Below are 27,781 nucleotides of genomic sequence, written 5' to 3'. Positions count from 1 at the left end.
ATGCAGTGTGTAATTTGAAGTAGACAGATGGCAGATGCAGTGTACTGGGCTTCTCTCTACTCCTCTCTCTCCTCCTATGTGTGTCATACATTAATTATACTCATAGGTATTACTAACTTGTCTCCTTTTCTGGAGCCTTTTAGGCTCCTCTCATTCCAGATCTGGGTGCTGCTGGAGGAGGCTGCAGAGCTGAAGAGGCTCAAGCTGCCACCCGTAGCTCCACCTGCTCACATCACCGTCTTTCCATCAGTCTCTCTCTCTCTTTATCTCTGTCCCTCTCTTTCCTTCTACATATCCGTCTTCCTCCATTATCTGTATTGTTCCTTTTCTCTTTCCCCCCAATCGGTCAAAGCAGAAGGCCGTCCCCATTGAGCCTGGATCTTCTCGATGTTCCTGCCTGTTAAAAGGAAGGTTTTTGTCGCCGCTTTTGCAGGATGTGCTTGCTGATGGAGAATTGTTGGGTGTAGATTCATTGAAGCAGTTTGGTACTGGACCTGCTCTACCTGTAAAGTGTCATGAGATAAGTTTTGTTGTGATTTGGTGCAATATAAATAAAATTAACTTGACCAGTGTCATTTGTGGTCTTTCGTTAATTGCATGCCACATGAAATTATTATTAGTCACTTTTATCTCACATTTGACCTGCAGCTGCAGTCTCACAGTGGCAAGACGAGAACACTTCTACTTCTGATGATAACAGTTTGTTCAACTATGAACTTCATCCAGTACCATGTTGTCAAACACTGGAACATCCACAGCACCTGAACAGGGACTTGAACCCTGGACCCTCAGATTAAAAGTCTGATGCTCTACCGTCTGAGCTACTCAGGCTCTTCCTTCAGCATTTAGACAGGAAAAGAAACACCTGTGAAGGTCAAACTGCTGCTTTCTTGACTTGTTCAATCCTCCATGTTCAAGTCCACCATGCTTTTGATTGGTTCTGATTCTCTGTGGCAAAATCCAACAAGAGGCTCCAAAAATGTCTTGAATGTCATAAGAATGCACAGGACAAGATGTTCGTTTCCTTCATGTCTGCAGTTCCTCCACTGGAAAGTAAAGTCAATGCTGTTCCTCTGCTGAAACCTGGGATCGGACCAGGGACCTTTAGATCTTCAGTCTAACGCTCTCCCAACTGAGCTATTTCAGCTCTGAGGGAGGGCCCTGCTTCTCTCATTTTATAATCTCTTCCACTCTCACTAGAACTTAGAGAGGATTTGAGCTTCTGAAGTCATGACACATTGAACAGTTCTACAGGACCATTTTTGATGAATGTCTGAATCAAACAAGCCTCTTTTGTTTGTCTTCTTCCCAGTTGCCTCAACATTGTGTGAGCCAATAATTCCACATCTGTACCAGACACACCTCTGGTTGGTGGGTTTTCTGGATCTTTCTGTTCTAACAGTGTCTTTTATCTTAAATATGCCACTTTCACATGAAAACATCAATAACAGGACAATATCAAAACTATTATTGCTGCTGTTGCTGTTGTTGGTTGTGTGTCTGTCTTCCATCCCCCTGTCCCCCTGTCTTTCTCTCTGCTTGTCTTTCACCCTCATCTTGTTCCCATCTTTTTGTCATTCTCTCCCTCATTTCTCTCTGTCTTTTGTCTTTTCTTCTCTATATTTGTCTTCTGCTGCTCCAGGATCAGCTCCTATCACACAGTGGTCCAGAACCATTATGAAGCCCGATCATGAATGTGAGCAAAGCTCTTGGAACAGGCCTGCTGCCACCACAACTAAGATCCTGCAGGTCACTAGAAACTCCAGTGTCCAGCTGACAAGTGGACTTTCCTCTGATCTGTGGTGGTGCTGAGTTTAGCAAACATCTCCAACAAGAAGATGAAGGAGGCCATCAACTCCTCCAAGCTCAACATCTATACTGGCTTTACTGGGAGATCAGGAGGTCAAAGCAGATCTTCACCCTCCACCTCAGATGGTTTCTACTCACAGAGATGAGGGACCAGTTCAAACCAGCTACCTGGAGCTCCCTTAAGCCATTGTCCCCATCAGCTAACATCTGGATCTGGACCTGCACCGGTGCTGATTTGTGTCTTGAGTCCCCAGACTTTGTTGAACCAGAGAAGCTTCAACTGGTGACGGTCGTACAACCAAGTGTGAAGGTGAGCCTGCATTGTCTGATCTGGAGCTAACAGGGGAATTAGCAAGTGCTCTGACTGTTCTAGAGTTGCTGCTTAGTTGAATTTGAATTTATTTGTTGAAATGTTCCAGTTTCTATGAGGTCAGGGAAGATTGGTGTGGATCTAAAGGTCCCTGGTTGGATCCCAGGACATTGTTTTGGCTCATTTGAACATTTTCAAACCCTCGTTGCTCAGATTTTACATGAATTTGATCATGACTTTTGGACAAATGCCTTGTTTATTAATTAAATAATCACTTCAGTTATGAATTTAGTGAGTCACCCAGACTTGGTCAATAATAAAAGTTAGTCTGGTTATTATTCAGTTTCCAGTCAGTAGGGACACACACACACACACACACACACACACACACACAGCCTGTCTTTGGTATAAAATGGTCTGTCACGTTCACGTTGGAAGATTTCTCTGACTCAATTGTGAATAAAGAGATTCTTCATCTGACACCTGAGTCTTGATCCACTGATTCCTCTGATCCACCTCTTTCTGCTCCAACAAGGCTGACATGGATCAGGTGGGTCCATGTCATCCAATCAGTAGGTTTCTCTTCTCAATTAATTTTCTTCATCCCAGTTTAGATTGATTCTTCTCAGCCTCATGAAGTAGCATCTGATCAGGTGTTTGACTGCTTGTTGGTTGTAATTCCATAGATTTTAATCTCAGATGTTATAGAATTAATAAGAACATCTTAAAGACCTTTGTCCAACACTTGAAACTCACCTGTCTGTGGAGGCCCAACTGGCCTTTGGTAGTGAGGTGGTGGATGCATGTGAATGAAATGAGGCTCGTGTTGCTGTGAGGAGCCACTAGAGGGAGACACCTGTCGTTCCTCCCAGCTGACAATGAGGCTTCACAGCTGCATTTGAAGCTGTCCTTTACGAGTCACAACTGTCTTGAGCTCAGGAGCCAAACTCACCGAAAAAATATGCAAGTGGCTTTGGACAAAAGCGTCTGCTCAATGAAATTGTAGGATTGTAGAATTCTATAAATGTAGAATATAATTGTAGAAATGCTCTCTCTCACCACCCCCCAAAGTCTGTGCCAGGGTCTCTGGCCAGTGGTCAATGGCTCCTATCACCTGCCCAGGATGGATCCAGCTTGCTTGTCTTTGTAATTCTGCACTTATTAGAGACCTGGAAACAAAGGAATGCGGAAAAAGAGAAAATAGGACCTCACACAAATGGGCTTGTAACATAATTTTAAAGAATTGTGTAAATGTGAATCTTTTACAAATGTGTGTGTGAATGTGGTTGTTGTGGCCGAGTGGTGAAGGCGATGGACTAGAAATCCATTGGGGTCTCCCTGCTCAGGTTGGAGTCCTGCCAACAACGTTAAAGTGTTGATGTTCTGGAGGAGACAACATCTGATCTTTTTAGATCCACGAGTCAAAGGTTTTCTTTAAAGGGCTGTTGAAGCTGAGGATGAGGGAGAGACAGAATTTCAAACCATCTTCGTGAGGACATTTTGAAAAATGATGACATTTTGCCACAGTTATTATTGACTTGGAACACTGCAAAAATATCCCTTCTCCAAAAACCCTCCTGTTCAACTTTGTACCCAAGTTGTCTCCTCATCAGGCACCACAGTGTCCAGGATGTTCAGTCAAAAAATCATTAGTGATTTTAAAAATGTCCATCAAACACAAAATAAGGCTTCAAATAGGTAAAATCACCATCTGTAGAATGGACCAATATGCTGATGTGATCCTTTGATTAGTTTAGGATCAGTCAGAGATCAAAGACTGAAGCAGGAGATCAATGCTCAGAACCCAGAGATCAAAGACAGAATTCAGACATCAGAGACAGAATTCAGACATCAAACACATACCTGATGGAGGCTCCACCCCCCCCCCGACAGTTTCCATGTAAGTCGTAAGTTTTATTTTTAAAGCGCCAAATCACAACAAATGTTATCTTCTTTTTATTCTTTTTATTAAAGATTGAAGCTCCATACAAGACAGAGTTTGTAGACAAGAACATCACAGCCTGGGAAGCTTTCACTTCTTTTGACAGACAGCTTTGATTTCAGGTTCGACCTCTGTAAAATTGAAAGTAAAGTAAATGAAGCACCTGTGAAGGTAAAACTGATGATGTCATGACTTGTTCAGTCCTCCAACGTTAAAGTCCAACAAGCTTTTGATTGGCTCTGATTCTCTGTGGCAAAATCCAACAAGAGGAAAAAGAAAATCTTGGGGTTGTCTCACTTTTTTTCATAGAAACTCTGCATAGGACAGTGATAGGATGCTTGTTTCCTTGGATGAAAAAGTCTGGTACTCTCATCTTCTTAAACATTTACTTGTTCAATCAGGACAAGAGAATCTGAGCTTGGATGTCATTTTGTAGTAAAAGGTGAATTAAACTTGTAAACATCAGCTGGTGTTCACTCTGATGATGGTCTGTATTCTGCCTTCTGTAGCACGATGCTGCTGGGAAGAAGCCTGATTATGTCAGAGTTGTGTTCAGTGGCTCCTGCTGGGTCCATTTCTGACAAATAGGCTCCAAAGAGTTCAGCTGTTTAAAAGCTCAGGGTTGCTGTCAGCAGACGAGGTGGCCGAGTGGTTAAGGCGATGGACTGCTAATCCATTGTGCTCTGCATGCATGGGTTCGAATCCCATCCTCGTCGTGAGCGACTCTGGTTTCTACTCCAACATTATGGAATTACTGTGAGGCTTTTAACTGACACAGATACCAGTTGAGTCAACTTCCCTTTCACAACCTGACCAAAACAACTCTGACACCCAGAGCTCACATGTGTCAATCACCTCTGTAGAAGGTCCCGCCCCCACAGAGCTATAAATCCTCCCATCAGTGAAGAAAACTGAAGACACCTCTTGGATGAGAGCTGAAGCATCTTCAAGAAACCTGAAACAGTCCACTTGGTACATTTAAATAATTCTACAATTTCTTTCAGCTTTTGTCCAAAGCCACGTGCATGTATCACATGTATATAATATATATGTGATACTCTTTCATCTACTCATGAACCAAAAATGCAGTCTAATACCAGTAAATTTGTGCAGAAAAATGTCATTTGTGCTCCTTCTTTTATTTATTTCTTTATTTAGTATTTTTTAATGTATTTTCTTTCAATTCACATTTTGTCCATTAACTTCATAATCACTCTTCACAGTCGCCATCTCATCACATGACTAAAGTTTGGGTTCTGTATTGGTGGTAAAATATCCTTCCATGCCCCTCACTAGTTTGCACACAGAAAAGCATATTTTACTGGTTTCAAATCTCTTAGTGTGTTCTCTCTCTTAAACCAGCTGTGGCAGCTTTCATTGTGTGATTGATTTTAAAATATAAAGATAGAACAGAACCATTGGAATAAGATGTCAGGACATTTGAAGGAATGTAAATCTCCTCTTGAAATGTTGCAGTGTGCAGCTGAGGCTCTCTGGCAGTAGCACAAGGAGCCACAATGGCAGAACCTGGACCCTCCTGGAGGAGAACCACAGGTGAGGGCCTTCTTTGCTCCAGATTGATGGAAATCAAGTGTCTGAGGCTGTTAGCAGCCATGAAGTTGATCTGGTTGGGCACTGGTATTTTTTCTTGCTGCAGCTCAGGAGTGATTCAGGAGAAGAGTTTCAGAACAGCCAAGGTTGGGGACTGGAATTTTCAAATTTCCCCTGGAACCAGACAACCTTGGGAGGTAAAACCTCCAATCATAGCCACTCAGATGCAGCAGCAGAAAGAAGCTGTCATCTACCCTGACAGTCAGAGCATCAAGTCAAGGCTCCAAAGAGTTCAACTGTTTAAAAGGTGAGGGTTGCCATCAGCAGACGAGGTGGCCGAGTGGTTAAGGCGATGGACTGCTAATCCATTGTGCTCTGCAAGCATGGGTTTGAATCCCATCCTTGTCCCAAGTGACTCTGGTTTCTACTTCTAGGTTATGGAATTACTGTGAGGCTTTTTTTTTTTTTGGAACTTATTTTTTATTTAACATACATACAGCACAGATAGAACATGACAGAGATGCGCAGACAAATATTCCAGACAAGTGTTCAGATACTTATTCCAAGATACACATGAAAAAAAATAAATAAATATTTTTTTTTTTAAAAATGTTGATGTTTATAATTCCAATACTGTTTTCACTGGTGCCCATCTTTCAGCAAACTGTCCTGTTTTCAGCTGTAACCTTGCTGTGATTTTTTCCATGATGTATACATTTTTTACTCTATTCCTCCATTGTGATATGTTTGGAGGTTCTGGCTTTAGCAAGCAGGCTGTTATTGTCTTTTTAGCGATCAGAATCAAAATCCTCCACAAAGCAATCAGGTTTCTGTCTGTCAGATTCTCAGGTGGTATGCCAAGGATAAACATTGCTGCGTCCAAAGCAAAATTAATGTCCAAAATTTGCCCAATCTCGTTCCGAACATTCTCCCAGAAGTTCAACAGCTGTGGGCAATCCCAGAATATGTGCGTAAAATCTCCTATTAACTGACATCCTCTCCAACACAGTTCAGATGTGTTGCTATATTTTGAAGTCTTAGATGGAGTGTTGAAATATCTCATCTTCACCTTCCAGTCAAACTCCCTCCACATTGGGCTGCTTGTTAATTTGTGTCCTGCTCTGAATGTTTCCTCCCAATTTTCATCTGGTATAATAGTATTTGTTTCTAATTCCCATTTTTCCTTAACATCCAAATTGTTGTCCTTACATTCATGTTGTAGTACTCTATAGATTTTTGATATTAACCCCTTTTTAGTCTCCCCCTCCAAATACGACAACAGCAATTCCTCCAGCTTAGCTGGTGTTCTACAAATATTTTCCCACTCTCTGTGCTTCTGAAGGTAGTGTCTTAATTGTAGAAATTTGTAGAAGTCATGGTTCGGTAAGTTAAACTCTTTTTTAAGTTGCTCAAACGACTTCATATACTGTCCATTGAAAACTTGTGCAATATAAATTAACCCCTTACTTCTCCATTTGTTGTACCCTGCATCCATAACAGATGGTAAAAAGTCTGGATTTCCTGCTATTTTGGTGATTCTACTTATTGACTTAGATATTTTCAGTTTTTTTCGCACTATTGACCATACTTTTATTGTTACCCTAATCCAGTCATTACGCAGCCCCTCTTTTTTCTGCATCTTCTCTTTCAAAAACGGGAGTACCTCCAAAGGTGTTTTCTGACAGGAATTTTGTTCCATTCCCACCCACATTGTGTCTGTCTCCTTCGTGATCCACGTAATAATCGCTCTAAGTTGTGCTGCCCAATAATAATTTTTTAGACCAGGTAAATTTAACCCTCCCTTCTCTTTTGGGCAAAGAAGGATTTTGTATTTGATTCTAGCTTTTTTATTTTGCTAAACAAATTTAGATATGATTTTGTCTAACATCTTAAAAGTTGAACTAGAGACCATAATTGGCAGTGACTCGAACAGAAACAACAATCTGGGTACAATGTTCATTCTCACTGTTTCGATTCTTCCCACCATCGACAGGGGCAATATCTCCCATCTGGCCAAATCCTTCTTTATTTCTGTATATAATCAATAATGATGCCAAGATATCTAAACCCTGTGGTGGTCCATTTGAAATTGAACTTTCCCTCTAATTCAGTTGGATATTTGCCTGAAAGCATCATTGCTACTGACTTAGATTCATTAGTTAAATAACCTGATAATTCTCCATATTCATTCAGATTGTTCAATAAAGCTGGTATAGTTAAGGAGGGTTCACTTAGATATGTTCATATATCGTCAGCAAATAAAGATATTTTATGCTCCACTCCCCCTTCATCTCTTATTCCCTTAATATCCTTATTTTGTCTTATTGATTCGGCTAATGGTTCAATACTTAATGCCAACAGCAATGGACTCAGACAATCCCCTTGTCTGACCCCTCTTTTGAGGGGAAAGAAATCTGAACAGCATCCGTTAACTCTAATCCGTGATTTGGGGTTTTTATAAACCAATTTTACCCAATCTATAAATGTTGAATGAAACCCAAAAACTTCTAATGTCCGATATAGGAAGCTCCATTTTACCTGGTCAAATGCCTTTTGTGCATCTAAACTGAGCATCAAAGCGGGCTGTCTGTTGTTTTTAGTACATGATATAAGATTTAATGTTCTCCTAATATTGTTAGCTCCTTGTCTACCAGGGATGAACCCTGTCTGATCTGGTTTGATTAATTTTGTTATATATATCTGTATCCTATGTGCTAAAATATGAGTCAATATCTTCAGATCACTACATAACAAGCTGACAGGCCTGTATCCTTCACATGTGGTTGGGTCCTTTCCTTCTTTATGTATGACTGAGATAATGGCTTCTGACCAAGATGTTGCTGGGTCACCTGATGTCAGGGCATAATTAAATCCTTTGAAAAGGGCTGGTGTAATCTCCTTCGCAAAACACTTATCAAATTCTGCCGAGAGCCCATCCGTGCCAGGGGATTTATTATTTTTAAGTACCTTAATTGTATTAGCTATTTCCTGTACTGAGATTGGCCTAACCATTTCAGATGCCTCCTCTGTTAATAATGACGGTAAGTGCAATCTTTTGAGGAATGCCAGTGTTTTATTTTCTAGTGATTGCGAGTCAGGGTCATCATATAGATTTTTATAATATTCTGCAAAGGCTTCTGCTATCTCCGTTGGCTTTATCATATATTTTTTAGAGTTAGGATGTCTTATTTTATTTATCGTCCTATTTGCCTGGGCTTTTCTAAGTTGAAATGCTAATAATCTGCTGGCTCTATTCCCCATCTCATAATATCTCTGATTCGTAAACCTTAAAGCCCCCTCTGCTTTGTAAGTTAATAGTTCATCGAGCCGTTGTTTGATTTTTTTCAGTTCGATAAGTGTTGAGTTACTTGATGTTCTTTTGTGTTCCAATTCCAACTCTCTAATTTTATTCTCTAACATATTTTGTTGCTTTAATCGGGCCTTTCTCATTCTGGAAGATATCTCTATTATTTTCCCTCTAATAACTGCCTTCCCCCCGTCCCATAAAATTGAAGGTGAAACTTCCCCTTTGTCATTAGTTTGAAAGTATTCCTTTAAATTTTGTTTTAGTTCCTTTACCACACTCTCATCTGATAACAGAGATACATTAAGTCTCCAGTATTTGAAAAAAGATTCATTACCCATATCTACCGTTGGCGTAATAGGAGCATGATCACTTATAGTGATGGTGTCTCTGCCACAGTCCAGCACTTTATGCATATGTTGTTGTGAAACGCAGAAAAAATCTATCCTTGAATAACTCCCGTGTGGGTTTGAGTAAAAAGTCAAATCCTTCCCTCTAGGGTTATTTCTTCTCCATGGATCAGTAAGACCTCGCTCTCTTATGACATTATTTAGTACCTTCGATTTTTTTGCACTTGGTCCCTGTTCTGGAGGCAATCTATCCAGCTTACCATTCTGCACTGTGTTAAAATCACCACCAATCACTATCATCCCTTTCCCATTGTTGGCAATTACGTTGGCTATATTTTTAAAGAATGCCGCATTTTCCTCATTTGGGGCATAAACATTTAGTATGGATATTGTCATATCGCTTATGGAACCAACCATCATTATATATCTTCCCAGATGATCTTTTATCACTTTCTCTGTATGAAATTGCAGGGATTTATTTATTAATATGGCTACTCCCCTTCTTTTTCCAAAAGAAGCATGAAGTACTAAAACCCACCAACCAGAGGTGTGTCTGGTACAGATGTGGAATTATTGGCTCTCACAATGTTGAGGCAACTGGGAAGAAGACAAACAAAAAAGGCTTGTTTGATTCACACATTCATCAAAAATGGTCCTGTCGAACTGTTCAATGTGTCATGACTTCAGAAGCTCAAATCCTCTCTAAGTTCTAGTGAGAGTGGAAGAGATTATAAAATGAGAGAAGCAGGGTCCTCCTTCAGAGCTGAAACAGCTCAGTTGGGAGAGCGTTAGACTGAAGATCTAAAGGTCCCTGGTCCCATCCCAGGTTTCAGCAGAGGAACAGCATTGACTTTACTTTCCAGTGGAGGAACTGCAGACATGAAGGAAACTAACATCTTGTCCTGTGCATTCTTATGACATTCAAGACGTTTTTGGAGCCTCTTGTTGGATTTTGCCACAGAGAATCAGAGCCAATCAAAAGCATGGTGGACTTTAACATGGAGGATTGAACAAGTCAAGAAAGCAGCAGTTTGACCTTCACAGGTGTTTCTTTTCCTGTCTAAATGCTGTAGAAAGAGCCTGAGTAGCTCAGACGGTAGAGCATCAGACTTTTAATCTGAGGGTCCAGGGTTCAAGTCCCTGTTCAGGTGCTGTGGATGTTCCAGTGTTTGACAACATGGTACTGGATTAAGTTTAGTGTTGAACAAACTGTCATCATCAAAAGTAAAAGTGTTCTTGTCTTGCCACTGTGAGACTGTCACTAGAAAAGTGACCAAAAATAATTTCATGTGCCATGCAATTAACAAAAGACCACAAATAACACTGGTCAAGGTAATTTTATTTATTTTGCGCCAAATCACAACAAACGTTATGTCATGACACTTTACAGGTAGAGCAGGTCCAGTACCAAACTCCTTCAATGAATCTACACCCAACAATTCTCCATCAGCAAGCACATCCTGCAACAGCGGTGACAAAAACCTTCCTTTTAACAGGCAGGAACATCGAGCAGATCCAGGCTCAATGGGGACGGCCTTCTGCTTTGACCGGTTGGGGGGAAAGAGAGCAGGAGAGCGGGGCTAATTCTTGCTTTTGGAGCTTCCTTCAACAACTACCAAGCCTCCTGGGTACTGTAGGAAACATGGTCAAGTTCTTCTTACTTTTCAGTAACGTCCTGCTCACATTGGTCTGTCTTCATTTTGACTCCTCCCACTGCCACAATGACAAGCCTTTATACACTTGGTGACTGGGGCCCTGGTTGCTGCAGGCCTCAACACCAGCCTGTGGTTGTGAGCAGGGCAGAACAGAACTGACAGTATCACACATGCAGGACCTGGGTCAGATCCTGGTGCCAGCTGGGGCACAGCTTTAACCTGGACCCCCTAGAAGATCTTCTCCAGGAAGTCGCCTTTTTGGTTCCATCAAGGCCTGTGAGGATGGTGAAGAGTGATCCACCATCAGGCAGCACAGTCAGCAGCAGCCATTTTGTTCCACTAGACTCAAATATGATAGTGAAAGACTGGTGAGTTCTTGCTAACTAACACTTCCTGTTTTTATTGCTATTCTTCCATGAATGTGCTCTTGTTGGCTTGTCCCCAACCACAGTTTCAAAGCCATGATGACATCTTTCATTAACAGTCAGACTTATTTTTTCTCTATTTGGACAAATAAGGTTTCAACTAACACGGCTGGCCAACGTCCTGGAGTTAATTCAGCCTGTAGAACCAGGTGCTGGTTCCTTCTTTTACCAGGCAGGAACAGGCAGCAGATCCAAGATCAGTAGGTGCAGATGTCTGCTTTGACTGGTAGGAGGAAAGAGAGCAGGAGAGCTGGTCAGAGACAAAGACAGATAATGAAGAAGGACTGCTGTATTCTGCTAGCACATGCTAGTCACAGTCAGAGATAATGAGTCTCAGCAGGTAAAGATTCATCATTTATTTCAGAAGATAATTGGACGTTCACTGGAAGACTATGAATGTTTGTGGGTCAGAGGTGAAAAGAGTACAAGTGCACCTGTTGTGTGTGATGGGGCACCAACATGCAAGAAGTTGTCAAACATTTCCAGCAAAACAGCATGAAACTTCAAGTAAAGAATTAAAATTATTGAATTCAGTGTTTAACTACCAGGCCTCTGGAATAAAACAACAGGAACAACTGACTACCTCACCATTGACTTCACACTGATAACCAGGAGGTAACGTGGTTGTCAGAGCAGCGATGCTCAGGTCTGTGGACTCAGAGGAGGATTCTTCTTCTGGTCCTAGGTTTGAAGACATCAGCAGCCTTGTTTGAGTCAACTGGGATGTTCCTCTCAATAGACAGCAGCATTAAATCAGAGAGCCTGTCTGCTCCATGTCTCCTCCTGGATCAGCTTCAGTTTGGAGAGTCACCGTTACACTGAAGCAGAGGTCACTGGCAGTGTTACATAAATTGGGAGGATGTGCCCATGTTGTTGGCTTGAAGGTAGCTCAGCATTACTGCACATTGTTGTTTTGGAGAGTTCAAGATGAAGAGAACTCTTCCAGTTCAGGACATTTTCTTCCCACAAGTGAATATAGCAGCCAACACCTCCCCCACAGAGAGGCTGTAAGAGACCTGCCACACCTCTCCAGTAACCTGGGATATGATTGCAGTGGTGGGATTTGTACTCACACCTCCTCAGACACTGGAGCCTTAATCCAGCCCCTTAAACCACTCGGCCACACTACCTCAATTTGCTAGTTAGTGAGTTGGTCTGTGAAAGGCATGTTGAAGAGGAAGTAACATAATGATATAAAACTTACTCTGAAGGGGGACCCCTTTCCTCCCGCGGTCACAGGAAGTGACGACAGCGCCGCTAGAAGCACCCAGGAAAGAAATGGTAAAAGGACTCAATTTGTACAGCTCCTTTCTACCTCAGCACGCCACGCTAGCAAACCCCCTTTTGTTTGGTTTGGTTGTTGTTCAGTGACTGTGGATGAATACACAGGAGATGTTGAGCATGAATTTGTGTTCCCTGTTCACTTGAATATATGCAGGAGTATGAGGTGGAAATAATACTGTTTATTTTTTATTTTCAATTTTTTTTTTAACCTGTCCTGTTCAGTAGCTGAGGCAAGCAGCATCAGTGTTCCTGGTGCCTTGTTGTACTGAAGCAGTTTTATTCTGCATAGGAGGAATCTGATAAACTCCTCCTATCGCCATTTATGTTTAATTTTATTAGGAATGGTATTGGTTCATTGATAAAGCTACCGGACTGAGGCTCAGGAGTGGACAGGAAGAGAGAACAGGGACAGGACAGCGAAGACAAGGGGGAGGGGGGAGACAAAAACAACAACAGCAATAGCAGAAAACAACAATAAAAAACACAAAACAAACAAACAAACAAAAACTAACAAAAAACAAACAAAAAACAAATAAACAAACAAAGAAAAAGTAACAACAACAAAAGAAAAAGAAAGAAAAAACATTGGTTGCAGAATTTCCGGTGCAGGCTTACCATTTGGTTTAATATAATTTTAAGATAAATTTCTGAGTGTGTGTTTATGGGTCAGTTGTGCGCTCCATGCATGTATGTGTGTATACGCGTGTGTATACGCGTGTGTATGTGTATGTGTGTGTGCTACGGTTTGTCTTGGATGCTGTGCGTAGCTGGCTGTAGCTGATGTGAGGGGCCAGGACATTCGCACCCCCAGTCCAGGATAGCAGGTAGGTCAGGACCAGGTCACCAGAGCACCCAGAAACCCCCAGAACATGGGGAGCCCCCGGCCACCCCTTCCCCAGGAAACAGCCACAGGCCCAACCCATGCCAGGACCCATAGGAAAGCATAGGAGCAGCAACCCCCACTCAGAAGCAACCCACAGAGAGACGGGGCAGAGATGACCCTGTTCCCGCCGGGCACCCCCCCCACACACATACACAGCATGAGCAGAGCCCAGGGGCACAGGGCCCCTCTGGCCCGAGACCCGACCAGAGCCCCCCAAGAGGTCCGCCAGCGGCGAGGCCGACACCCACCCACACCCCACACCCAGGCGGGGCAGCCACAGCCCACCACAACGACCAGGCCCACCGCCTCCGAACAGAGGACCACCCCCCCCCAAAGAGCCCCGGCCAGGCCCCCAGGCCTGCAATGGTGCAGTTAGCAAAGGAGGCAGCACTGGACCCACTCCCTGCCCCAGCTGCCCCCCCATCCCAACATGGTGCAGGGTGCGTGTTGTGCATGGGAATGTAGATGTGATGATGTGGATGACTAGAATGTAGTTAAAATTGGCGGAGGCACCCAGGGCATGGGAGCCCCGCCGGTTGCAGACGGCAGAGTTTCCCAGTACATCCTCATGCACTCCCCCAAGCCCTAAATGTCTACGATGTGATTAAAATTGGGGGGTCCAGCCCCTCAAGGCCTAGTGATACATAAGATGTGATGTGATGGGACAGAGAGGCAATGAGAGGAGCTGAGGAATGGGCCAGACCTGCAGGGGGCCAACTTCCAGACTGGCCCCGCTGACCACCCCGTCACCACTGCAACCAGCCGAAAGGGAGTCTAGCCTCCCTGGTCCAGGGGTCAGATTGGAGCACCAAGGGGCACTGTCCGGAGATCTGGGCAGAGGGCCCACCACCGTGCAGTGCAAGGGCAGGGAGGGCCCAGGCCCCCAGTGCACAGCAGAACCCCCAGCCAGCAGCCCGTGGTCAGTGCCCCCAGTTCGATCAGCATCAAGGAGGTCAGCCCCCATCCCTCAGACGTCCCCCAGCATCCTCCCTTTGTCCGGAGTGGCGGCAGTCCAGGACACCGCGCCAGGGCCCAGCCCGCCCGAGGATGGGCCGAGGTTAGCAAACCCCTCCCAAATGTTGGTGCGACCCCCCCCCCCCCCCCCCCCCCCCCGGGGGAGCGGCAGGGCCCCAGGCCAGCAAGTCCCAGGCGCCAAGCAATCCACCTCTACCTCACTCTCCAGCCCCTTACCTCCCTCCCTCCCGACCCCCCTCCCCCTCCCCCCCCGACCCCCCTCCCAGTCAAACCCCACCTAACCTTCCTTCCCCACCCTCCTCCCATCGTTTGGGGGCAAATATGCCCCAGCCGCCAGGGCAGGCCCCAGCACGCCCCGCCAGTGCCCGGTGACCTGGCGACCACAGCCCCCCCACAGCAGGACCCCACCGCAGGACCCCACCGGGGGACCGGCGCGAATCCCCGGCACCAGAGCCCAGGGCCCCCCCCCCCCCCTGCAGGGTCCCAATGTCACTGGTGACAATTCTTTTACCAGCTATGACCTTGGACAAGGACTTCTCAGGAGGAAACTTTTCATGGTGGCACAGTGAAGAAAACTAGACCTGAGCTGCCTGCTGAAATCTTGCAGGTGAAGGACCGAGCCCCACCTCTTTTAGACACCACCACTGTTGGCTCATGTTGTCCAAAAAAAAGTGTGTCAGGTTTTGACACACACGCATCTAAACACACACACATACACATGCATGTTCTTACACACAGAGACTTTTCCTCTGTTTTTGTTTTTTACTGGTTTTGAACCAGTAGTTGGTTTCTGTTGGTTTGATTTGCTTGACTGGTTGTTGTTTGTTTGACCTTGCAAATCCATATTTTGGGTTCTGGCCTGTTCTGCTTTTCATTTTGTGTTTGTATTAAAATTCTGTTGCTGAAAAAGACACTTTTTTTCCTTTTTGTTGATGTAAATATATGTGGGTCTAAACTGACCCATAACACCATGGATGTTACAATAGTTAATAATGTTAAAATGAAACAATAAATAAAACCAATCCATGTCAGAGATGTGTTCTAACACCCCTCAGTAATGGTCAGCAAACACAACAACATTTGTATATTTCTATTATTTTCTTGAGGTTCATTTGATCATTTTTTAACTGAAAAAACTTGGGAAAAAACTTGGATGATAGAAAATTGTTTTTAGTTTATTTGACAGCTGATTGAAGATGTGGGTCAAAACTGACCCGTTAACTTAAGAGATGGGAACAGAAAGCTAACACAAGAGGAAGGTTGAAGCTATGAAAAAGGAGTTTGATAAAAATCTTGAACTGACAGTAGAAATATCCTTTTGTATGTTTACCTTTGTTGACAGAAGTCACTTTAGCTTGGCAGTGAAAAGAATCTCAGCTAGCTTGACAAATAAGTGGCACAAACTGGGTTCAAGCTGGACTTTGGACACTGGTATCTGCAACAACTCCCATCAACTCCTAATCTAGCATCTCTGCTGTGCTCAAACTATTTTACAGAACATTTGACAGACCTGTGGAGCAGTGAGGACAGACATGAGTTGATCCACATGATCCACTGAAGTGCCATTTTCCCCTGCCACTGAGGTCACCAACATGAGCTGGAGTTGGGAATCTTGAACTGAACCTGGTATCACAGCGACACCTACTGCTGCTAAATGGAACAGCAACATTGAACCCAAGTACAGGATTGGAGGGAGACTGATGGTCGCTGTTTGGGTTTTTGAAGAAAAAGGAGGGCGTTGGTTCAAGCTGGATTCTCAGAGACTATTTCCCCAACCTCTACATTGGAATCTACACTGTCATCCAGTCATGTCAGTGATGTCACTTGGCCACACATTCTAGAAAAGAATGCAGACTCCACATTTACCCCTATCTATTATTGTGTCCCACCCTCCTGGTCCTTACTCTGAATTCTGAAGTGGAACATCCACAGCACCTGAACAGGGACTTGAACCCTGGACCCTCAGATTAAAAGTCTGATGCTCTACCGTCTGAGCTACTCAGGCTCTTTCTACAGTATTTAGACAGGAAAAGAAACACCTGTGAAGGTCAAACTGATGCTTTCTTGACTTGTTCAATCCTCCATGTTAAAATCCACCATGCTTTTGATTGGCTCTGATTCTCTGTGGCAAAATCCAACAAGAGGCTCCAAAAATGTCTTGAATGTCATAAGAATACACAGGACAAGATGTTAGTTTCCTTCATGTCTGCAGTTCCTCCACTGGAAAGTAAAGTCAATGCTGTTCCTCTGCTGAAACCTGGGATCGGACCAGGGACCTTTAGATCTTCAGTCTAACGCTCTCCCAACTGAGCTATTTCAGCTCTGAGTGAGGGCCCTGCTTCTCTCATTTTATAATCTCTTCCACTCTCACTAGAACTTAGAGAGGATTTGAGCTTCTGAAGTCATGACACATTGAACAGTTCTACAGGACCAAACTGAACGAACTGAAGAAGCTTCTTGGAACTCTAAACTTCTTAACTCGCTTTCTCCAAAAACTGTGCCTGGACGAAGGCCGTTTCCAGCTGTCCTTCAAGCTGACGAGGGCCAAGTTTGATGACCTGTTTGGAGGATATCAAGGATGGACACCAACTACAGGCCCCAGGTTCGTTGACATGACTTCACTGACACCAGGGGAATGTCAACACTGACAGGCTCTCTGGACTCATAGTCATGAGAATTTGTCACATAAGTTGAACATCTTCACATACGTGAATTCATTGAAGGAGTGTGGTTCTAGACCTGCTTTACCTGTCAAGTGTCTTGAGATAACTTTTTTTGTGATTTGGCACAATATAAATAACATTGACTCGACAATAAATCGACTCTTCCCCCCCAACCGTTTAAAGCAAACAGCCGTTCCCACTGATCCTGGATCTGTGCAACGTTCCTGCTTTTTAAAAGGAAAATTGTCATCATTGCTTTTGCAGGATGTGCTTGCTGATGGAGAATTGTTGGCTATGAACTCATTGAACTCACTCCAAGTCATTATTTTTGAGCAAACTCATGACTCCTGATGTTTAGCCACGTTACCGGTCTTCCCCATGACGGGTCGGTGGCAGCACTCGTCTACGTTCTCCCGCAGACTTTCTGCGGTTCCATCTTCCAGATTTTATTGATGAGGATTGTTGGTGGATGAGAGAATTGAAAATTTCTTACTGCAGTTTGAGGTTTGTACGATTGAAACTGTGTAGATTGGCGTTAAGAAGTTAGCTGGTTTGGATAAATTCAGGTATGAGCCACCACACTGAATCAGGCACAGGTATGACGTTCACCCTGACATAGAACATCAACAGCTTAACATTGTTGGCAGGACTCCAACCTGAGCAGGGAAACCCCAATGGATTTCTAGTCCATCGCCTTCACCACTCAGCCACAACAACCACATTGACACACATTTGTAGAGGATGGATATTCACAAAATTATCTTAGTTTCTGTCACAAGCCCATTTGTGTGAGGTCCTATTTTCTCTTTTTCAGCATTCCTTTGTTTCCAGGTCTCTAATAAGTGCAGAATTACAAAGACAAGCAAGCTTGATCCATCCTGGGCAGGTGATAGGAGCCATTGACAACTGGCCAGAGACCCTGGCACAGACGTTGGGGTGGTGATAGAGAGCATTTATACAATTATATTCTATATTTATAGAATTCTACAATCCTACAATTTCATTGAGCAGACGCTTTTGTCCAAAGCCATGTACGTTTCTCACATGTATAGAATATATATGTTACTCTTTTATCTACGTATTAACCACAAAATGCAGTCAAATGCCAGGAAATTCTGAGTATTTATTCATTATTTATTGTTATTTATTATTTTTGAATCCATTTTCATTGTCACTCTTCTGTTCATTTTCAGTTTGATTCATAAAAATGAACAAACTTTGACGTGTTTTCTTCTCTTGTGTGTCAACAATTTTGGATTTGGAATCTCCTGACAAACAGACCACATGACCAAGATGAAGTGTTTTTGGTGAGTTTGGCTCCTGAGCTCAAGACAGTTGTGACTAATAAAGGACAGCTTCAAATGCAGCTGTGAAGCCTCATTGTCAGCTGGGAGGAACGACAGGTGTCTCCCTCTAGTGGCTCCTCACAGCAACACGAGCCTCATTTCATTCACATGCATCCACCACCTCACTACCAAAGGCCAGTTGGGCCTCGACAGACAGGTGAGTTTCAAGTGTTGGACAAAGGTCTTTAAGATGTTCTTATTAATTCTATAAAACCTGAGATTAAAATCTATGGAATTACAACCAACAAGCAGTCAAACACCTGATCAGATGCTCCTTCATGAGGCTGAGAAGAATCAATCAAAACTGGGATGTAGAAAATTAATTGAGAAGAGAAACCTACTGATTGGATGACATGGACCCACCTGATCCATGTCAGCCTTGTTGGAGCAGAAAGAGGTGGATCAGAGGAATCAGTGGATCAAGACTCAGGTGTCAGATGAAGAATCTCTTTATTCACAATGGAGTCAGAGAAATCTTCCAACGTGAGAGAACCTGACAGACCATTTTATACCAAAGACAGGCTGTGTGTGTGTGTGTGTGTGTGTGTGTGTGTGTGTGTGTGTGTGTGTGTGTGTGTGTGTGTGTGTGTGTGTGCGTGTGTGTGTGTCCCTACTGACTGTCTGGGTGACTCACTAAATTCATAACTGAAGTGAGGGGGGGGGGGGGGGGAGACGGGACAATGGCTTAAGGGAGCTCCAGGTAACTGGTTTGAACTGGTCCCTCATCTCTGTGAGTAGAAACCATCTGAGGTGGAGGGTGAAGATCTGCTTTGACCTCCTGATCTCCCAGTAAAGCCAGCATAGATGTTGAGCTTGGAGGAGTTGATGGCCTCCTTCATCTTCTTGTTGAAGATGTTTGCTAAACTCAGCACCACCACAGATCAGAGGAAAGTCCACTTGTCAGCTGGACACTGGAGTTTCTAGTGACCTGCAGGATCTTAGTTGTGGTGGCAGCAGGCCTGTTCCAAGAGCTGGGCTCACATTCATGATCAGGCTTCATAATGGTTCTGGACCACTGAGTGACAGAAGCTGATCCTGGGGCAGCAGAAGACAAATATAGAGAAGAAAAGACAAAAGACAGAGAGAAAGGAGGGAGAGAATGACAAAAAGATGGTAACAAGATGAGGGTGAAAGACAAGCAGAGAGAAAGACAGGGGGATGGAAGACAGACAGACAACCAACAACAGCAACAGCAACAGCAGCAATAATAGTATCGATATTGTCCTGTTATTGATGTTTTCATGTGAAAGTGGCATATTTAAGATAAAAGACACTCTTAGAACAGAAAGATCCAGAAAACCCACCAACAAGAGGTGTGTCTGGTACAGATGTGGAATTATTGGCTCTCACAATGTTGAGGATACTGGGAAGAAGACAAACAAAAAAGGCTTGTGTGATTCAGACATTCATCAAAAATGGTCCTGTAGAACTGTTCAATGTGTCATGACTTCAGAAGCTCAAATCCTCTCTAAGTTCTAGTGAGAGTGGAAGAGATTATAAAATGAGAGAAGCAGGGCCCTCCCTCAGAGCTGCAACAGCTCAGTTGGGAGAGCGTTAGACTGAAGATCTAAAGGTCCCTGGTCCGATCCCAGGTTTCAGCAGAGGAACAGCATTGACTTTACTTTACAGTGGAGGAACTGCAGACATGAAGGAAACTACCATCTTGTCCTGTGCATTCTTATGACATTGAAGACATTTTTGGAGCCTCTTGTTGGATTTTGCCACAGAGAATCAGAGCCAATCAAAAGCATGTTGGACTTTAACATGGAGGATTGAACAAGTCAAGAAAGCATCAGTTTGACCTTCACAGGTGTTTCTTTTCCTGTCTAAATGTTGTAGAAAGAGCCTGAGTAGCTCAGACGGTAGAGCATCAGACTTTTAATCTGAGGGTCCAGGGTTCAAGTCCCTGTTCAGGCGCTGTGGATGTTCCAGTGTTTGACAACATAGTACTGGATGAAGTTTAGTGTTGAATGAACTGTCATCATTAAAAGTAGAAGTGTTCCTGTCTTGCCACTGTGAGACTGTTGCTAGAAAAGTGACCAATAAGAATTTCATGTGGCATGAAATTAACAAAAGACCACAAATAACACTGGTCAAGTAAATTTTATTTATATTGTGCCAAATCACAACAAAAGTTATCTCATGACTCTTTACAGGTAGAGCAGGTCCAGTACCAAACTCCTTCAATGAATCTACACCAACAATTCTCCATCAGCAAGCACATCCTGCAACAGTGGTGGCAAAAACCTTCCTTTAAACAGGCAGGAACATCAAGCATCAAGGTGATACCTTCCAGGGTACCGATCTCATGAGATAAACTTGTAAAGTGTCATGAGATAACTTCTGTTGTGATTTGGCACTTTATAAATAAAATTGACTTGACTTGACTTGGAAGTTAGAATTAAATTTAAAGTAGAAAAGTCTTCCCTCTTCAATCCTGTCACTAAGTGTTGTAAACTGTTTCAAACAAATTCTACTGTTCAACAGTTCAAGAGTTTCTAATGAAGCTGAATGTGCTCTCTTATACTTTCCTCAATTGTGTTTCTTTCATGTCCACCTGAGATCAAAGACAGAATTCTAGGTACTGTCAAAGCCCTGATGACATCATCAGGAATTCTGACTTTGATCTGGAGACTCTTGCTTTAACCTGAATTTGATCTGACTAATGTTTTAGTTTAGGTTGCATGATACTGACCACCTCATTTCTCCTGATGGACTGGTGACCTGTCCAGGGTGAACCCTGCCTCTTGCCCAATGTCACCTGGGACCCCCCCCCCCCCTCGTGACCCTTAAAGGATAAGAATAGAAAGAGGATGGAGGGATGGACTTAACACTGAAATCAGGTGATCTGATCCACATTCTAATTGTTCCTTTCCCTCTTTAGGAGTCAATGAGAATAGTAGTGTATATAATAATGTATATACAACCTTGGAGTATCTTTCCAAAGCTTTTCGTATTTAATCTTGTTTCTACTTGTAGTTTTATTGTCTGGATCTTTTCTTTTTATATCCTGCTGTCTGCTCTTTGCTTTTGGAGCTTCCTTCAACAACTACCAAGCCTCCTGGGTACTGTAGGAAACATGGTCAAGTTCTTCTTACTTTTGCAGTAACGTCCTGCTCACATTGGTCTGTCTTCATTTTGACTCCTCCCACTGCCACAATGACCAGCCTTTATACACTTGGTGACTGGGGCCCTGGTTGCTGCAGGCCTCAACACCAGCCTGTGGTTGTGAGCAGGGCAGAACAGAACTGACAGTATCTCACATGCAGGACCTGGGTCAGATCCTGGTGCCAGCTGGGGCACTGCTTTAACCTGGACCCCCTGGAAGATCTTCTCCAGGAACTCGCCTTTTTCAGTCGAAACAGCATGAAACTTCAAGTAAAGAATTAAAATTATTTCATTAACAATGAGGTCTCTGTAATAAAACAAAAGGGACAACTGACTACATCACCATTTCTACCTCTTTTTAACAGACTCACATTTCAAAACAATCAGGTTTATTTTGTTCCCTTCTTTCAGCAGAGAATGGTTTTGTTCCATCAACCTCTGGGTTCTGGGCCCAGCACGCTTCCTCTGCTCCACTCTGCTCTACCATTCATTGAACAGGCCTTAATTGAGGAGAGCAGGATTGTGACAAGAACAGGAATGTGAGTGTTGAAGGTTTCATAATTTGCTCTGAAGCAGGCCTCAGCAGGTAAAGATTCATCTCTTATTTCAGAGGAGGATTTGAAGAATTCATTGTTGCTGAACTGTTTATGCTTCAATTTCTGGACGTTCACTGGTGGAATGTTTGTGGGTCAGAGGTGAAAAGAGTACAAGTGCACCTGTTGTGTGTGATGGGGCACCAACATGCAAGAAGTTGTGTCTCCTCAGAGACTGGAGTCTTCATCCAGCACCTTAAACCGCTCGGCCACACTACCTCACTGTGCTATTCAGGGAGTTGGTCTGCTAAAGGCATGTTGAAGAGGAAGTAACATAATGATATAAAACTTATTCTGAAGGGGGACCCCTTTCCTCCCACGGTCACAGGAAGTGACGACAGCGCTGCCAGAAGCAGCCAGGAAAGAAATGGTAAAAGGACTCAATTTGTACAGCTCCTTTCTACCTCAGCAGGCCACGCTAGCAAACCCCCTTTTGTTTGGTTTGGTTGTTGTTCAGTGACTGTGGATGAACACACAGGAGAAGTCGTGCATGAATTGGTGTTCCCTGTTCACTTGAATATATGCAGGAGTATGAGGTGGAAATAATACTGTTTATTTTTGTTCTTATTTCAGAACTGTTGACACAACAGTGTCAGATTAAAGCACTTCACCTTCCAGATGCTGGTCTCCTTCTGGTGTCCTGACTGACACCCATCTTGTGTTCTGGATCCACCTGAACGAAGCAGCTCCAGATCCCTGAACTCCCTTACAGGGATAGAAAATGGATGGCTGGATGGAAGTCCCCCAACTGTGGCTGTTCTGAAACTCTTCTCCTCAATCACTCCTGAGTTGACACTCTGAGATGGGAAACTCTGAGTATCTGGTTCCAGAACAGCTGATCTGAGTTGCTTCCATCAACTGTGAGTACGTTCACCTTGAGTTGCACACGTGCACAACCACGACAAAATGCCAACATCAGTGGAGCCCCGACACCACAAGTCACCATGACAACCACGAACAAAATAACAAGTTATTTCACACCAATGAATTGAAACAAGACCTTCATATATTTATGGATCCATCACAAATATGAGCCTTCCCAGTCTGTCAGGTGGTAGAATTCAGTCAGCACCAATAACAGGAGAGTCAGAGTTTAGAAATGGAGGGGCAGTTTTACATTTTTATTCTTGGATGCATTTATATTTTAGAATCAGAAAGGCAGTTACAATGACATCATCAAGAAAAAACCTGGTGCTGACAAAGGTGAGGTGAACAATTTTAACAATCAATCCCAAATTTAGGCCTGAAGTTAGAAAATAATATTAGCTAGCTAGCTAACGTTAGCTAGTTAACGTTAGCAAGCTGTCAATATTTAGCACCATCAAATAGTTCAAACAAGGTCAACAGCTGTTAGAATGATGGTCACATGATTTCACCTTCCTCCTGTGTGACCTGTTTGGAGGTTTTAAATGCATCAAAGAAGCACATCAATTTGTTTATTGCTTTTTGACTTTGTCAGGAACCTCCAGTTCAACAAAATAAAGCAAAAACATTTTTGTCACTAAATTATAAAAGAGTAAGTATCGGTTTTGACCCAGTGATCAAAATAAGACGACAAAGCAACAATTAGAGCCAAACCTGAAGTCAGAAGTGCACTGTCAGCAACCCACTGACAGCAGCTCCTCTCCCAGTCATGGGAGCTTCAGGGGATTCTCATTTGGCCTCGTTTTCCCATCGACCTGCACAACAACAAAACAAACAAAGACGGCCATGTCCAGTGTGGTCCTGGATATGACGACTGGACTGCAGGGTCCCAGTATCACTGTGACAATTCTTTTACCAGCTATGACCTTGGACAAGAACTTCTCAGGAGGAAACTTATCATGGTGGCACAGTGAAGAAAACTGGACCTGAGCTGCCTGCTGAAATCTTGCAGGTGAAGGACAGAGCTCCACCTCTTTGACAGACACCACCACTGTTGGCTCATGTTGTCAAAAAATGAAGTGTGTCAGTTTTTGACACACACACATCTAAACACACACACACATACACATGCATGTTCTTTCACACAGAGACTTTTCCTCTGTTTTTGTTTTTTACTGGTTTTGAACCAGTAGTTGGTTTCTGTTGGTTTGATTTGCTTGACCGGTTGTTGTTTGTTTGAACTTGCAAATCCATATTTTGGGTTCTGGCTTGTTCTGCTTTTCATTTTGTGTTTGTATTAAAGTTCATTTGCTGAAAAAGAGATTCATTATTATGATCATGATCCTTATTGACAAGAGCAATGTGCTTCAATCTCAGTTTAAATGACAGTTTCATGTTTGCTTTGTATGGAGTTTTATAGAACATCACATATCCCTTTGCAACATCTCAGGAAAATAAAACATTGCTTCAGACTAAAACTTAAGACAAAAGACTAAATTTTAACTAAAACTGTTCTAAACTAAAAGGCTAAGATGGGAATTTAACTGAATCCAGTCTTCGATGACTGACGATAACTAAAACGAAAGTAAAAATTCTTGTCAAAAAGAATCTCTGCTAGCTTGACAAATAACTGCACAAACTGGGTTCAAGCTGGACCTTGGACACTGGTATCTGCAACAACTCCCATCAACTCCTAATCTAGCATCTCTGCTGTGGTCAAACTATTTTACAGAACATTTGACAGACCTGTGGAGCAGTGAGGACAGACATGAGTTGATCCACATGATCCACTGAAGCGCCATTTCACCCTGCCACTGAGGTCACCAACATGAGCTGGAGTTGGGACTCTTGAACTGAACCTGGTATCACAGCGACACCTACTGCTGCAAAATGGAACAGCAACATTGAACCCAAGTACAGGATTGGAGGGAGACTGATGGTCGCTGTTTGGGTTTTTGAAAAACAAGGAGGGCGTTGGTTCAAGCTGGATTCTCAGAGACTGTTTCCCCAACCTCTACATTGGCATCTACATTATCATCCAGTCATGTGACTGAAGTCATCCAGTCAGGTGACTGAAGTCATCCTGTCAGGTGACTGAAGTCATCCAGTCATGTGACTGAAGTCATCCAGTCAGGTGACTGAAGTCATCCATTCATGTCAGTGATGTCACTTGGCAGGACTGTCATTGCCGTCACATTCTAGAGAAGAACCCAGACTCCACATGTGGCTCCCATGATAACTGATGGACCTCTGGTTGGAGGCTGGACGATGATGTTTGGACTTGAAGGAAAACTCCTTGTCCAAATTCCATTGTGTTCAAATTTAAAGTCCCACAATAAGAAGTAGCTGAATCTGACAGGTGAAGGTTTGGAACTCCAAGATGGTTGATGTTTTCTTGACTTGATGCTCTGACTGTCAGGGTAGATGACAGCTTCTTTCTGCTGCTGCATCTGAGTGGCTATGATTGGAGGTTTTACCTCCCAAGGTTGTCTGGTTCCAGGGGAAATTTGAAAATTCCAGTCCCCAACCTTGGCTGTTCTGAAACTCTTCTCCTGAATCACTCCTGAGCTGCAGAAAGAAAAAATACCAGTGCCCAACCAGATCAACTTCATGGCTGCTAACAGCCTCAGACACTTGATTTCCATCAATCTGGAGCCAAGAAGGCCCTCACCTGTGGTTCTCCTCCAGGAGGGTCCAGGTTCTGCCATTGTGGCTCCTTGTGCCACTGCCAGAGAGTCTCAGCTGCACACTGCAACATTTCAACAGGAGATTTACATTCCTTCAAATGTCCCGACATCTTATTCCAATGGTTCTGTTCTATCTTTATATTTTAAAATCAATCACACAATGAAAGCTGCCACAGCTGGTTTAAGTGAGAGAACACGCTAAGAGATTTGAAACCAGTAAAATACTTTTCTGTGTGCAAACTAGTGAGGGGCATGGAAGGATATTTTACCACCAATACAGAACCCAAACTTTAGTCATGTGATGAGATGGCGACTGTGAAGAGTGATTATGAAGTTAATGGACAAAATGTGAATTGAAAGAAAATACATTAAAAAATACTAAATAAACAAATAAATAAAAGAAGGAGCACAAATGACATTTTTCTGCACAAATTTACTGGTATTAGACTGCATTTTTGGTTCATGAGTAGATGAAAGAGTATCACATATATATTATATACATGTGATACATGCACGTGGCTTTGGACAAAAGCTTAAAGAAATTGTAGAATTATTTAAACACACCAAGTGGACTATTTCAGGTTTCTTGAAGATGCTTCAGCTCTCATCCAAGAGGCGTCTTCAGTTTTCTTCACTGATGGGAGGATTTATAGCTCTGTGGGGGCAGGACCTTCTACAGAGGTGATTGACACATGTGAGCTCTACAAGTTTAATTCACCTTTTACTAAAAAATGACATCCAAGCTCAGATTCTCTTGTCCTGATTGAACAAGTAAATGTTTAAGAAGATGAGAGTACCAGACTTTTTCATCCAAGGAAACAAGCATCCTATCACTGTCCTATGCAGAGTTTCTTTAAAAAAAAAAAGTGAGACAACCTCAAGATTTTCTGTTTCCTCTTGTTGGATTTTGCCACAGAGAATCAGAGACAATCAAAAGCTTGTTGGACTTTAACGTTGGAGGACTGAACAAGTCATGACATCATCAGTTTTACCTTCACAGGTGCTTCATTTACTTTACTTTCAATTTTACAGAGGTAGAACCTGAAATCAAAGCTGTCCATCAAAAGAAGTGAAAGCTTCCCAGGCTGTGATGTTCTTGTCTACAAACTGTCTTGTATGGAGCTTCAATCTTTAATAAAAAGAATAAAAAGAAGATAACACTTGTTGTGATTTGGCGCTTTAAAAATAAAACTTACGACTTACATGGAAACTGTCTGGGGGGGGGTGGAGCCTCCATCAGGTATGTGTTTGATGTCTGAATTCTTTCTCTGATGTCTGAATTCTGTCTTTGATCTCTGGGTTCTGAGCATTGATCTCCTGCTTCAGTCTTTGATCTCTGACTGATCCTAAACTAATCAAAGGATCACATCAGCATATTGGTCCAGTCTACAGATGGTGATTTTACCTATTTGAAGCCTTATTTTGTGTTTGATGGACATTTTTAAAATCATTAATGACTTTTTGACTGAACATCCTGGACACTGTGGTGCCTGATGAGGAGACAACTTGGGTACAAAGTTGAAGAGGAGGGTTTTTGGAGAGGGGATATTTTTGCAGTGTTCCAAGTCAATAATAACTGTGGCAAATATCATCATTTTTCAAAATGTCCTCACGAAGATGGTTTGAAATTCTGTCTCTCCCTCATCCTCAGCTGCTGCAGCACTTTAAAGAAGACTCGTGGATCTAAAAAGATCAGATGTTGTCTCCTCCAGAACATCAACACTTTAACGTTGTTGGCAGGACTCCAACCTGAGCAGGGAGACCCCAATGGATTTCTAGTCCATCGCCTTCACCACTCGGCCACAACAACCACATTCACACACACATTTGTAAAAGATTCACATTGACACAACTCTTTAAAATTGTGTCACAAGCCCATTTGTGTGAGGTCCTATTTTCTCTTTTTCCGCATTCCTTTGTTTCCAGGTCTCTAATAAGTGCAGAATTACAAAGACAAGCAAGCTGGATCCATCCTGGGCAGGTGATATGAGCCATTGACCACTGGCCAGAGACCCTGGCACAGACTTTGGGG

The 27,781-nt window shown here is 43.1% G+C and overlaps 7 non-coding genes across 7 annotated transcripts; 3 read left to right on the top strand and 4 right to left on the bottom strand.

The window, feature by feature from the left end:
• Positions 1-758: 758 nt before the first annotated feature.
• trnak-uuu (transfer RNA lysine (anticodon UUU)) lies at positions 759-831 on the bottom strand. The gene has a single exon. It is a non-coding gene; the product is annotated as a tRNA-Lys (tRNA).
• Positions 832-1,074: 243 nt separating this feature from the next.
• On the bottom strand, positions 1,075-1,147 carry trnaf-gaa (transfer RNA phenylalanine (anticodon GAA)). The gene has a single exon. It is a non-coding gene; the product is annotated as a tRNA-Phe (tRNA).
• Positions 1,148-4,695: 3,548 nt separating this feature from the next.
• trnas-gcu (transfer RNA serine (anticodon GCU)) lies at positions 4,696-4,777 on the top strand. The gene has a single exon. It is a non-coding gene; the product is annotated as a tRNA-Ser (tRNA).
• Positions 4,778-10,344: 5,567 nt separating this feature from the next.
• trnak-uuu (transfer RNA lysine (anticodon UUU)) lies at positions 10,345-10,417 on the top strand. Its single transcript has one exon. It is a non-coding gene; the product is annotated as a tRNA-Lys (tRNA).
• A 6,003-nt stretch (positions 10,418-16,420) lies between these two features.
• Positions 16,421-16,493, bottom strand: trnak-uuu (transfer RNA lysine (anticodon UUU)). The gene has a single exon. It is a non-coding gene; the product is annotated as a tRNA-Lys (tRNA).
• Positions 16,494-16,736: 243 nt separating this feature from the next.
• Positions 16,737-16,809, bottom strand: trnaf-gaa (transfer RNA phenylalanine (anticodon GAA)). Its single transcript has one exon. It is a non-coding gene; the product is annotated as a tRNA-Phe (tRNA).
• Positions 16,810-20,341: 3,532 nt separating this feature from the next.
• On the top strand, positions 20,342-20,414 carry trnak-uuu (transfer RNA lysine (anticodon UUU)). Its single transcript has one exon. It is a non-coding gene; the product is annotated as a tRNA-Lys (tRNA).
• The last annotated feature ends 7,367 nt before the right edge of the window (positions 20,415-27,781 follow it).

Source organism: Aulostomus chinensis, chromosome 4 (assembly GCF_037954235.1).
Source record: "Aulostomus chinensis isolate RoL2024-O1b breed Wild chromosome 4, RoL_Achi_v1.0, whole genome shotgun sequence".
NCBI classification, from domain to species: Eukaryota; Metazoa; Chordata; class Actinopteri; order Syngnathiformes; family Aulostomidae; genus Aulostomus; species Aulostomus chinensis.
Note: the sequence above shows the minus strand (reverse complement) of the source record. Positions and strands in the feature narration are given on the sequence as shown.